This window comes from Corvus moneduloides, chromosome 2 (assembly GCF_009650955.1).
Source record: "Corvus moneduloides isolate bCorMon1 chromosome 2, bCorMon1.pri, whole genome shotgun sequence".
NCBI classification, from domain to species: domain Eukaryota; kingdom Metazoa; phylum Chordata; class Aves; order Passeriformes; family Corvidae; genus Corvus; species Corvus moneduloides.
The window spans coordinates 103,238,627-103,251,093 of record NC_045477.1 but is presented as its reverse complement, the minus strand read 5'-3'; the positions used below and the strand labels follow the sequence as shown (position 1 = coordinate 103,251,093).

At 37.1% G+C, this 12,467-nt stretch overlaps 1 protein-coding gene across 6 annotated transcripts in view; it reads right to left on the bottom strand.

Moving 5' to 3' along the window:
- The window catches only part of TBL1X (transducin beta like 1 X-linked), a 193,012-nt gene that overhangs the window by 78,959 nt on the left and 101,586 nt on the right, over window positions 1–12,467 (bottom strand). For 5 of the 6 annotated variants that reach the window (XM_032100609.1, XM_032100605.1, XM_032100606.1 and 2 more), the window contains one exon: window positions 9,006–9,113. The exons of the other annotated variant lie outside the window; for it this stretch is intronic. The gene's annotated coding sequence lies outside the window, so the exon portion shown is untranslated. The remainder of the gene's footprint in view (window positions 1–9,005; window positions 9,114–12,467) is intronic. 6 annotated transcript variants of the gene reach the window in all.

Sequence of the window (12,467 nt, the reverse complement as noted above, 5' to 3'; positions counted from 1 at the left end):
AGCTTTGATAATGAAAGGCGATGGGAGCAGATCAAATGGTGCAAGTGATTTGATTAGCTCCCTGCTAACCATCATGGGTAGATTTAATTTAGAATGGCAAGATCACGTCTGACTGTGGTAAACAGCTCTGCACCTGCCTTCTGAGGTGACACCTTCATAGGAGGGAGACTGAGATCTGCTGTATTTGCAAGGCTTTTAGGAAAATCACCCATTTTAAGCTTCTGGTATCTTCCCAAGACAAAAAAAAAGTTTTATAAAGAGAATGATGCAAGTTTCTAGAACACTAAGAAATCACACAATGAATAAAATCTGCTGCGTAAACTCTCTCCAAAGCCACTGAAAAGTATAATTAAAATTATGTAAACAAGCCCTGGGGCTGACTGAAAGATTACACCTGAAAGATTTCATCAACAAATCTACTCCAGGAGTAAGAGACCTGCCACAGTACCAGAAACTGTATTTCCTCCATCCCTGTAAAAAAAAGGCCACTCTTATTTTGCTCTCTCTTTCAAAGGGACATACAATTCTTCTGCTGCATAGCAACAATGGTTTAAATCAACACAAACGCAATCTCATTTGTCTCCAATATTCTTATGTCAAAATATCAGGAACACAAAACATAATATAATGATGCAGAGCATTACCTATCAGTGAGTTCTAAATGCTCACTCTCCAGTGAAATCCTAAACCAAACCTGACTTAAGAGAAAACACATTCCAAGAGGCTGGACTCTAACAAAACTGACATACTCTTTATCCAAGTTGCTGTATGAAAGGCAAGAACATGCACTGATTACAGGACAGCTGACCAAAGCAAGAAGAGAGCTCTGAGAGGCATGGCACCACGAAAACTTTGGGGAATGATTGAAATAATACCCACAAGATAAATGGAAACTCTCTGAAAGGAGATTTTGCAAATTCTCAAAACACAATTTTGATGAAAAAAGTTAATATAGAGAAAGATGGTTAGTGTATGGGGAAAAAAATAGGGAGAAGAGGCTTTTTTCCCCTCATTTTTCGGTTTTGGCTATACTAGCTAATCAAACATCTCTGGAGAAGAGAAATTCAGGGGATTCCCAGGATTAGGCCTCCCAGTCAGGGTTGTCAGACCACTCCCTCCTCCTCTTTGACTTAACTTCCCTGACCCAAGTGCATCTACTGATATCATTCCTTGGAGCACAATTTTCAGATTGATGGCACCACAAATAGCTTTGCTTCCTTGACTTTTGCAGCTCTGGCCTAGGGTTATTATTTTAAAAACCAATATAGGAATTGTTACTTTACTTTTTTTTTTAATGATCTTTGCATAATTTTAAACACCTACTTATGGGGAGAATTTTCACTTTTTGAGCTTGCAAACACTGTATATATTAACAGACTTCCAAAACATTATCTGATTAGGTTAAATTCAGAAGATTTGGGCTTACTCATAAGCAGATAATTTGCAAAGATCTATCAGTATCTAGAGAGAAATCAAACACATGCATACATCACAAGGAAAACCAGCATCTCCAGTTTACTACTGAACAATGATTTATCAACTCAAATAGTTTAAAACAGAGTCATCCAACTATGATTAATAGCTTGACATAAAAGCTATTTAAAGCTCTTTAAAAGAAAGAAATGAATAAAATACTGGAATGAAATAATTTATCTGGAAATGCTTGAGGCAATGTTTTGTGAAAACCTCATGTCATTTCAGATACCAAGTTTAAACTTAGTCATATTTTAACACAGCTGAATTTTTAACTCAAAAAATAAAGAATTTGCAAAAAAAAGTAATGAAACTAGAAGTGCAAAATGAGATTATTGTTCCAAAACCTGAAGTAATTTATTTTTAAACATGAGATTAATTTACATTTGAAGTCAAAGTTTGAAGCAAATTACTGAGCCTTAAATGACCACAGATATTTAATATCTGTGTTCACGGAATGGAATCACGTGAGGAGCAAGAAGACACACTGTTGTTTAAGGCCATATTACAATCTTTATTCAAAAAGGTGCACTGCACCTTTCTTTTGTGCCAGTAAAATAATTTTTGCGTAATGATGCTCTGTTTTTAATATAGAGGAAAAGATTAATCTCAAAGTCAGCTCCTTGCTGTACCTTGATCTGGAACAGTATTTCTGAACTAGCAGTCCAGAAACTGCCAATAACTACTATGGTAGGAATATTTCTTCATACAGGCTGCTGTTTTCCTAATATTGTCAACTACACTTAAGGGCACATATTCTAAACACACATTTTGAGATAAACCACCGAGAACATAAGGTTTCCTTGATGCATTTTGCAGTTGCAAGAGGCAGAACTGGTTGCTACAGTACCTTTGCTTGGTGGCAAAAGAACACTAAGAAGCTGTAAAATTCAACTGTAAATAAATTTTGAGTTCATATTTTACGTGTTATAAGTTTTTCATAACTGTCTATCTAGACAAATGCATTACTAAATGTGTGATATACTACATATGTAGAAAATTAAAAGACTAAAGACACCTGATATACAGTGTAAACAGTTCAGCATAAAAGTTAAAGAATTATTTGAAGGCCAGTGACCTAAAGGGAAGTTTTAATTGTTTGGGCTTTTTCTAGCATCTTACACAAAGCTAACCTCAGGTTTTGCTTGGCACTTTATAATTCAAGGAAGAGAGAAAATGTCTAGCAGAGTCCTGGACTCACTTCAATCAGTAAGAAAGATGCCAGAGGCCTCAAACCAGCTATTACTAAAAACGACGAGTATACAGTACAAACTGTTCAAAGCACGGTGTCATTGCCATCGTGTTTACAGAGTTCTCTGAATCAGACTGGCATTTTTTTCTGTGTTGCAGAGAAACAAAAATATCTTATACTTTTAAAATTAGTTTTACAATGTTGAATGTAATCATCCTTTAAACATACAAGCTAAAAAAAAATATTTTTTTCATCTATCAAGGAATGTAAAAATGATTAAGGTGAATCATTATAGCCAGAAACCTTGATTACAGGGGGAACTAAGTAGGAACTAGAGAGAAATTATTCTACATTTCCTTGATCAGAGATATACAATCATGCTATAGATGAAGGCAGCTATGATTGATTATTCTGTTTATTAGGACTGCAAGCTGGTTAGATAAAAGAGAAATTAATTTGTGCATGCATCAGTTGAACTAAGCTTATTTAAACTGATTTAGGTTGACGATAAACACAATTCATGTTACAGACATTTGGGATGCTTGCTAAATCACATTGTAGCTCAGAGAGCAACCAATACAAAAATGTTAACCATTTCAGATAAAACAAAAATTGCAAACCCACTTTGTTCTATTACAACAGAGGTGTTTGGGAGAGTGCCTTCCCTGTTCCCCCAATTTTTTCTGAGTAGGTGCCATCTGCATTAACCCAACCTCCAGAGCCATTTATTAGGAGGAGATACAGCACCATACAACCCTGGGTAGCCATCTCACATGTGAAGGTCTGAACACAGCAGAGATTTAGCAAAAGCTATGGGCAAGTCAATAAAAGACTATTTTGAGACATACTGCACAAATGGTGGCACCAGTGTAAAAAACCAGGTGTGCTGCAGCTGTTTGCTCCTTACCTGGAGTTTACTGTCCCTGACAGCTGAACAAGAGCTAAAGACTGACTGGTCTCTCATTGCATTCTTTAAAGTTACAACATCCTGGTCGTTTTTAGAGACTTCAGCAGGAGCTGGCTGGGAATGGACTTTGCACTAAAACAGTTCAGGGACTCAAGTGCTCTGCTTTTGCAGCTCAGGTATGGGATCTGCAATACCTTAAATCACCTCAGCTTTTTCTGTGGTGATCACTCACTCTCCAAATATGCCATTACAACAATTTTCCTAATCACTGTACTCACCTTTGCGAAAAAAAACAAGCTTGGACCAAGGTCCTTGATTACAAAGCCAAGTGTGAACCTGTGACCTCATTGTGTAAGTAAAAACATAGTATCAGTGACGACATGTTTGCAAATCCATTTTGATTAATTATACCTGCAATATCTCCAGTTGACACCAAAGAACTACACCTTAACTCTGACCTCTGCATTACATAAACTTTTGAGAAAAAAAAAAAAATTTTGTTTCTTTTCATTTACGGCATTTAGACTAGACAGTAAAATACCAGGAGGAAATGTTTACAGGCTGCTTGAAGATGGAATTTCTTCTGAAATTAACTGATGTTAAGCTGTATATTGGGCACAAATTTTTAGCATGTACTATCTATATAACAGTATGTTTATCCATAAGTTATATTCCTGTTTCATTAAATCAAAGCAGTTCAATTAGGAACAAGGTCATACAAAAATGTAAATGGAAATACAGAATCCTGTATATCTCCAAGGCTTAATTAACAACTTATTAAAAAACCAATTATATTACCTGTCCTGTTTCTGTGTGGGATGGCTACATGAGACATTCAGATTATTCAGGAGCATGTTTAACTAGACTGCCTGTAGTAATTCCATTTCTACACCATAATGTGGTAAAATAATTCAGTTTAAAATAAAAGCTTTGTTTGAATCAACCTTTAAAAAGCAGAAAATCCTATTTGTCTTCAGAGGAAAACTGTCCTAGCTCTGTTTGGGAAGCAGCTGATTTACTGCACATACACAGTCCTTCGATACAGACAGCTTGCAGAAGACACTGTCTCTGGAATGTGCTACACACAGTGTGTGCTCGGTACCTGTCCAAGGAAACACCAAGAGTGCTGCAGCCTGAGCCGAATTCACTGACCTGGGCTTATTCCTGCAGTGCTGCCCAGACAAGTTAAACAGACTTTGAGTGGATGAAAAAGCACTCTTGACCTGTGTGAAGTCTTTGCTGGGCAAACTCAGAGGAGCAGTTTTGGGCAAGGCAGAGCTCCACTTCCCCCTCCTTGTGGCATGGTGTTTACTCATGAAGGTATGAACCTTTCACTTCAGCTGGCACTCCAGGTGAACTAAATATATACTTATTAATGACTACAACAAAAATTGCCTTTTCCCACTTTGCATATGTATTATTAGCACTTTCAAGTGACTGGCACAGTGAATGCGGTATCATAATGTGCTCTACAAATCAAATAGAGTATGGGATTATCACAGTTGAGTCCTACAAGGTCTGAGCTATGCCTTAAATAATCACCAGCTTAGTTTAAAAAGGATAAGGCATTTTGCCACCTCATTTTGAATGCTAGCATCCTCTTTACCATCATCAAAAACCTTCCTTGAAACCTTAGCTGTGTTAAAGAAAAAAGATTTTATAAAAAAAGCACAATAATTTTATTCCACTGTCAGTATTTTAAAACCATACTGTGTAAGAGAAAGGCTCAAAGCAAGTCTCTCAGAAGTTAGCCATGACTGGAATAGTTGTTTCATCTCTCCACCACAATGTAAAATACACGAGTTCATGTTCTAGCTACATATACTTTTTTCTGACTTGGTCGATAGCCCAAAAAGTACTAATTAATATTTCATGAATAAAATCAGAGTTCAGTTAAACATGATTCACCAAGTAGCAAGAGAAGTACCAGGGATTATATAAACGAAGCTCTACTTGAGCCATGAAACAGCTGCAAATTTAAAGACTATTCATGTTATTCTAAAATATGCTTATTCAAAAAAATATTATTACAACAGTTCACTGTTTTTCAGTGAACAGATATGATACCATTAGACTTTTAAGAATAACCACTCTATGAACAGTGAATGCTGAGTAGTCAAGGGGAATAGCCCATATGTACACCCACAGGTGCAATATTATTTGATGACAACACTTGAAAAACAATGTTAAAAAAATCAATACAGAGTTTATTATTAAACCTGAGAATTATAAAGAATATTGCTTAAAAGCAGATCAATTTTCTAGCCCATAAATCTAACTGACCAATAAAATTATTTGGTGGGATCAGGTGCCAACAGTAACTTTTGTTAACATACAAAGTCCCTGTGCAATATCACTTATAAAGTTCTAAATAAACCGAAACAAATAATTAAAAACTAGTAATCGTAAAAAAATCATAAAAGCTGTTATGGAACAGTATGCATGGGTGTATTATGGTACTTTTCAGAATCATGCATTGGCAAGCAAACTTTTTGATTATAGTTTCTCTTACTTTCTTTGTATAAAATGCAGTGTTCTTATGCAAAAGAAGACTCAAAAGAAGTCTCAAGATAAAATACCTTAGTGTTAACTTACGTATAATGGAACATTCTTCTCAATCACACCAAATGAATACTTTTGAAAAAATACTGTTCTGGAAACTTTTAATAAAATAATAAATGTTTTCTTATATTAATTTGTGCCTCTGCACTTCTGTCAACAGCCACAACTTGCACTACCACATTTCATTTGTGACATTCCTAAACTGCACCTATTCCAAGCTCTTTGAACAACTGATATCTGCTGATATGCTGATGCATTTGAAATATCTTCCACTACATCCTATCCATCTTGCTCTTAAATTCAAAGTAACTAATTCATACAAGAAACATAAAACTAGAAAAAGGTGACCTGTTTCTTCCTAGGTATCATGTGCATACACTTACTTTTCCTACTTTTTCAAACTGAACTTCCCCAGCCTTTCAATTTTTGACATCTAATTTCGTCTCATCTTGCTTTTTACAAGGTTTTTTAGTCAAAAGACTATAATGTGCATTCATACAACATATCACACATGATCCTGATAAAGCTGACCTCTTATCATTGTCACACCTATCATACCAATAACAGTTATCAATAGTTATCACTCTAACTGCTGGGGAGATCTCCACTAAGAGCCAGACAAAGGATATAGAAGATGGTACTTTACACTACTAGCACCATTATTTCTCAAAATTACTGATAATTCAGGATGTCAAGGTCTTGAACTCATGCAGGCAACATGCTAGCGGATCCCAGAAGGATATATTGTTGGCAATTTGAGATAAAGCAAACCACCAAACCATATCAGAGAACTGAATGATCTGCTTAAGTATGTACTTGTAAAACATGAAAAGAACTATGAAGGATGTTCATGTGAGAGAAGTAAGCTAGAAATGCCACGCAGTCAGTAGTAACTCATCAGGCACTCCCAAATTTCACTGCAAGAATACATATTGAATGCACAGGCCCAGAGTGTAATTGTCATTTTGGTATTTGAAACAGTTTAGTTAATAGCAAGCATGGAAGTTCATTAGCCCAGTAAACTAGGGACAAATTTTGCATTTGGGAGAAAGTACAAGGGTAAAAATGTGGAGAACTTTCCCTACCCCATTGCCACCAGGGACCAAAGGTAATGATTAAATAGTCCAAAAAAAGGCAACCTGTGGCAAAAAAATGATACTCCCAGTCTGGGTTAAGGTGTAATTAGCTTGAAATATAGATTACACTTTAAAACCCAATGAAATTAATTCTAATAGGAAAATCTGGGTAATTGAAACAGCACAAGATCTCCAGCTTGGGATTCATGTTTTAAAGGAATACAAACATGCTACACAAAAAACCCCAAACAATCAACATATATTTTCTTCTAAGTAGAAGAAAAGCATTTTTAGAGATAAGGAGGCCATTAGTAACGAAAACGAATCTTAAAAGACAACTTTAAATTAGTACACTGCAATAATTTGTGCCTTAAGAGTCTTAAAAGTGTTTGTGAGAGGATCATTTCAATGATGCTAATTTTCAATACATTTTGGAGCACCAGAGAAATTCAGTAAGACAGCTAGCATTTTCTGCCAATACTTGAGGATGGTAAGCAGTATGATCTCAGTAATTATAGAGCTCTGTGTCATCCCTAATCTCAGGCAAAATAACTACCAAACTGATAAAGGATAAATTCACTGGGAAATTACATGAACAAAACTAATGCCAGTCAACACCATTTTACAGAAACTTGCTAAATAAAACAGAGAATTTTATTTAATCATCTGATAAAGTTACAAACTACGGTCAGCAGACGTTATTCCATAAATGAAACACACAGACTTTCAAACGGCATTTACCTTACCGCCACACAAAACTCAGAGTAAGAAATTATTATCAGTATCATCAAATGTGATTAAGATATAGATATGAAAAAGTAGCTGTTAACAGGAAATAATAATCGAAAAAGTGTTCTACATTCCTCCAATAAAATCATCCAGTACTCACTCAACACTATTTAAGAGTATCATCAATGATACAAAAGTAAGAGCCAAGTAGAGCCAAGTGGACTTATGCATCAAGCAAGAAAGAAACAATGCAGGTAATACCCAGAAAACACTTGGAAAATACATACAATCTTCATGGCATAGAAACAACTCAGTACAAATGATGGTGAAGCCTGACAGTAAAAGGGAATAATAAACGTCCCACCCATGTAAGCGCATAAGACCAGAGGTACTACTTTAGTTCACAGCATCAGTGGTACTGGAATAGTAGCTATATAGTCCCTGCATTGTTTTCCCAAAATGGCAAAGATCTTGTTCTTTCTCCATAATTCAACAAAAAAGGGGAAGAATTCTGTACCTTCTTAAGATGTTACCCAGAACACCCCATATGCTGCTATTAGCGCAGAAACTCGTGTGGAAAGAGCACAGCAGCAATTTGAAAATGCTGCAGAGAACCAATGAACGTTACATGAACACAGAAACGGTCTCTGATACACTGCAGGAGAATAAGATTGCTCAGGCCCAAAGTTAGAGCCCAGGCAGTAATGATGGTGGTGTAGGTACAGCGGCAAGACAGATCTTACTGCTGACATGTTTTGGGGTTATTTCCTGCCACAGCAATTACTTAAGACCAAAGCCACTTAAAGAATTGCACAGTACTTCTTAGTTTTGCTTCTTCAATCTGCAGCTTAAAAACCAACCCTGAACAATGCAGACTTTTTGTCAAATGCCTCGGTTTGAGAGAGCTGGACTGCTATAGCCTTAAGTGACAACACTGGTAGAAATCCATCATCACATATGTGCACAGGACCTGACTGCCTGGGTGACTTCACCAAGGAAAAACCTGACAGGACAGGGAATGGCATGCTGGAGGTGAGCTCTTATTTGGCAATTCCTTGTGGCTTACCTGGTCGTGAGACCCTTGAGCTGCTGAATGCTGCTCCTCGCAGGCTGCTGTCAAGAGTCTGGGGGTTTGAGTTACCATGGAGATCACCGCATCTGACAGCTGAGAGGGCTGCAATGAGAGACAGAGGTACCCATCAAGCCAGTCCTCAAGTCCATCACCTCATCAAAACACAAGCACCTGACTCCTTCTGCTTTTGTCATTCAGCAAGGTCTGAGTTCCCAGATTAGGAGTTTGGCTAAACTGTAAGGGGAAAAAACCCAACATCCATCACCAAAAGAAATAGAGAGGTGAGGGCAATCCCCAGTGACACACAGCGTTTGAGCACTTTGCAAAGCCATGCACTTTTTCAGGAGCTGGAAGGATCCTAATATACCATCAGCTTGGCTCAACAATTTTCAGCCTCTCTGGTCAAGTATAACAGCAGCAAGCAATTCACCCAGAACCACTGCTGAGCACAGGACTGAAATGCCAGTGCGCTGCCTCAAAACGGTGGGACACACAAAGTGCTCTCTCAGAAAGCTTCTAGTGGGAACTGATTGAGCATCACCTCTGTGCAAGAAATAAGTAGGCAAAAGAAATCACCTTCTTGAATGTTTTTGGAGCAAGGCTGAAAGCAAGCATTTATGAAAATCGAACATGAAAGACAGCCTGGCATTCTTCTGCAATAATAAACCTATTTGCAGACTTTTCCACACCTGCCAAAAAGCATGATGCGTAAAGCCTTATTTTGTATTTCCTCTGCCATTTGAGCACCACATATATTAACTAGTTTCCTATTCTTCCATTTCAATCCTTAAGTCTTACGCTCCATTTTTGTCTACATAATTTAATAATTAAATGATTTAAAGCAAAATGAGATATTCATTGGAGACTTTTAAAATTAATTATCCTCTTCCACACAAATGTCTGACAGCTTTTAAAACTATTGTCCTGGTTTTCTCTGGGATAGAGTTCATTTTCTTCCTAGTAGCTGGTACAGTGCTGTGTTTTGCATTCAGTATGAGAGTGATGTTGATAACACAGTGATGTTTAAGTTGTTGCTGAGCTGTGCTTATGCTGAGTCAGGACTTTTCAGTTTCCTGTGCTCTGCCAGTGAGCAGGTGCACAAGAAGCTGGTGGGAGCATGGCCAGGACACCTGACCTGGTCTGGCCAATCCATGCCATACAATGTCATGCCCAGTATATGAACTGGGGGGAGCTGGCTGGGAAGGGCTGTTGACCGCTAGGGGATGGGCTGGGCATCAGTCAGCAGGTGGTGAGCAATTGTATTGCGCACCACTTGTCCTTTTTGGGTTTTACTTCTCTCTCTTGTTTTCTTATCTCCCTTTAAATCATTATCATCTTTATTAATACTATAATTATTATTACATTTTACTTATTAATTACTTTTTTCCATTATTAAACTCAACATATGGGTTTTACTTTTTTCCAATTCTCCTTCCCATCCCATTGGGTTGGGTAGGGGGATGGATCAAGTGGCCATGTGGTACTTACCGGCTGAAGTTAAACCACAACAACTATACATTAAGAATCATTTTAAGAAATAATCGATTTAACAGATAACATATTTAAACACATCATCAGGAAATGCTTTCATAACTCCAGTTCCAATTCTCAGTCTGCAGTACTATTGCATGACCTCATTCACTTCACTGTGAGGTAAGTACACCACCTAACCAAATACAACTACTCACTTCAGAAAGAGTTACATCTATCCTAATTGGAGGGTGAACGACTACACAAGGGACAACATTTGCCTATTGAAGCATCACAAACTATTAGCAATACATCAGCTGGACATCCACAGTTTTTCTGAGTTAGTCTACTGAATGCATATAAATCTTCATCTATGTGGCTACATATCTAATTACCTGTCTAATTCTCAGATGGCATTCTGAGTTGACTGTTCTCATCTCTCCCCCTCATCTCATCTTTTTTTTTTTTTTTTAATTATAGAATCATTGACTGGTTTGGGTTGGAAGGGATCTTAAAGATGCTCTCGTTCCAACCGCCTGCCATTGGCAGGGACACATCCCACTAGACCAGGTTGCTCAAAGCCCGATCCAACCTGGCCTTGAACGCTGCCAGGGTTGCAGCATTGACAACATGCCTCCCATCTCATTTTTTCTATGGAGCATGTTGTGTTTATGCAAAATACAATATACTCAAGAAGCACAACTGTGTAAATATACAATCTGAAATTCCAGGCAACAATTAGAGGATTTCCCACGTCTTATGGGAAAATTGTTCAGAGTATTATTATACTAAAATCATCTCTATTCAATACTCTGGCATTATGCTATGCAACAGTAACTAACACATACTGAGGCCGCTCTCATGTCAAATACCAGGGAACTAACTGGTGCATCTGGGCTGAAGGCTTCTGCAAGGTTCATGGAATTTAAAGGACGCTGTAGAATACCAGATAGTCATACTGTAGCACTGTGGATGAATCAGGGTTATTGAAGAAATTCTATTAATGCTTTCTGTCATAATTATACTCATAAACTGGTTGGGTCATGTTTTCATTTGTTCTGTTTACAAATCTTATAAACTGGATCATTGGTGGTTTCTATCAGTGACAGGATCACTTAAAGGCTATTCATCTTGCCACAATGGTACACAGGCAGAAGGCATCAGTGCAGGCAGCACTGGTAACACAGGCTGGAAGAGCTAATTACATCCTTTGGTTAGACCAGCTTTGGTTACCTTGCAAGACAACTTTTTGGCAAGTACTAGCTCTCTACTGAAAAAGTGAAAGAGAAGTATTAGAGGTTAAAAGATATTATTATTATTATTATTATTATTATTTTATTACCTACAAGTGTCGATGAAGTTTTATCACCCTTATGATTGGGTGAGAGCATACATGTATTGATGATTGCAACAATCATATGCTATCATATGCCCCTACCAATAATGTTTTACTCAACAACAAGAGTTTCTTCAAATCTGATTTCATACAGAAGTAAATAATATGAGCTTTGAAATAAACAGTACGCAAAGACAAAAATGCTCTTTTAAACTTTCATTTGTAATATTAGCATTGCAACCTATCATTACTTACAATAGGATAAGGCCGTCATAATCTACAAAGAAATTGAAAAAAAATCCATCACCAGAGATCACACAATACAGCTGCAAAAGTGATTACGACAGTGTAGAAAGTACTTTAATATGAAATGTCTAGAGAGTTCCACTGGTATAGTTTATTACGAAAAAAAAAAAAAGATGGATGACCTAATTACAGCACCTCAGTATTTCACTGGGACAATATACTAAATACCAGCTTGCTTGTTAATCTAGTAAAGGGTTCACACAGAACAAATCAGCATCTGGAAGCTGACAAGAAATTAAAATGAGAAATAAAGCACGTGTTTTTCATCACCTATGACTAACCATTAGTGCAACTATCGGAAGGAGAATGCAGAGATTCTCCATTTGTTCATGCCAAGCTTTAGT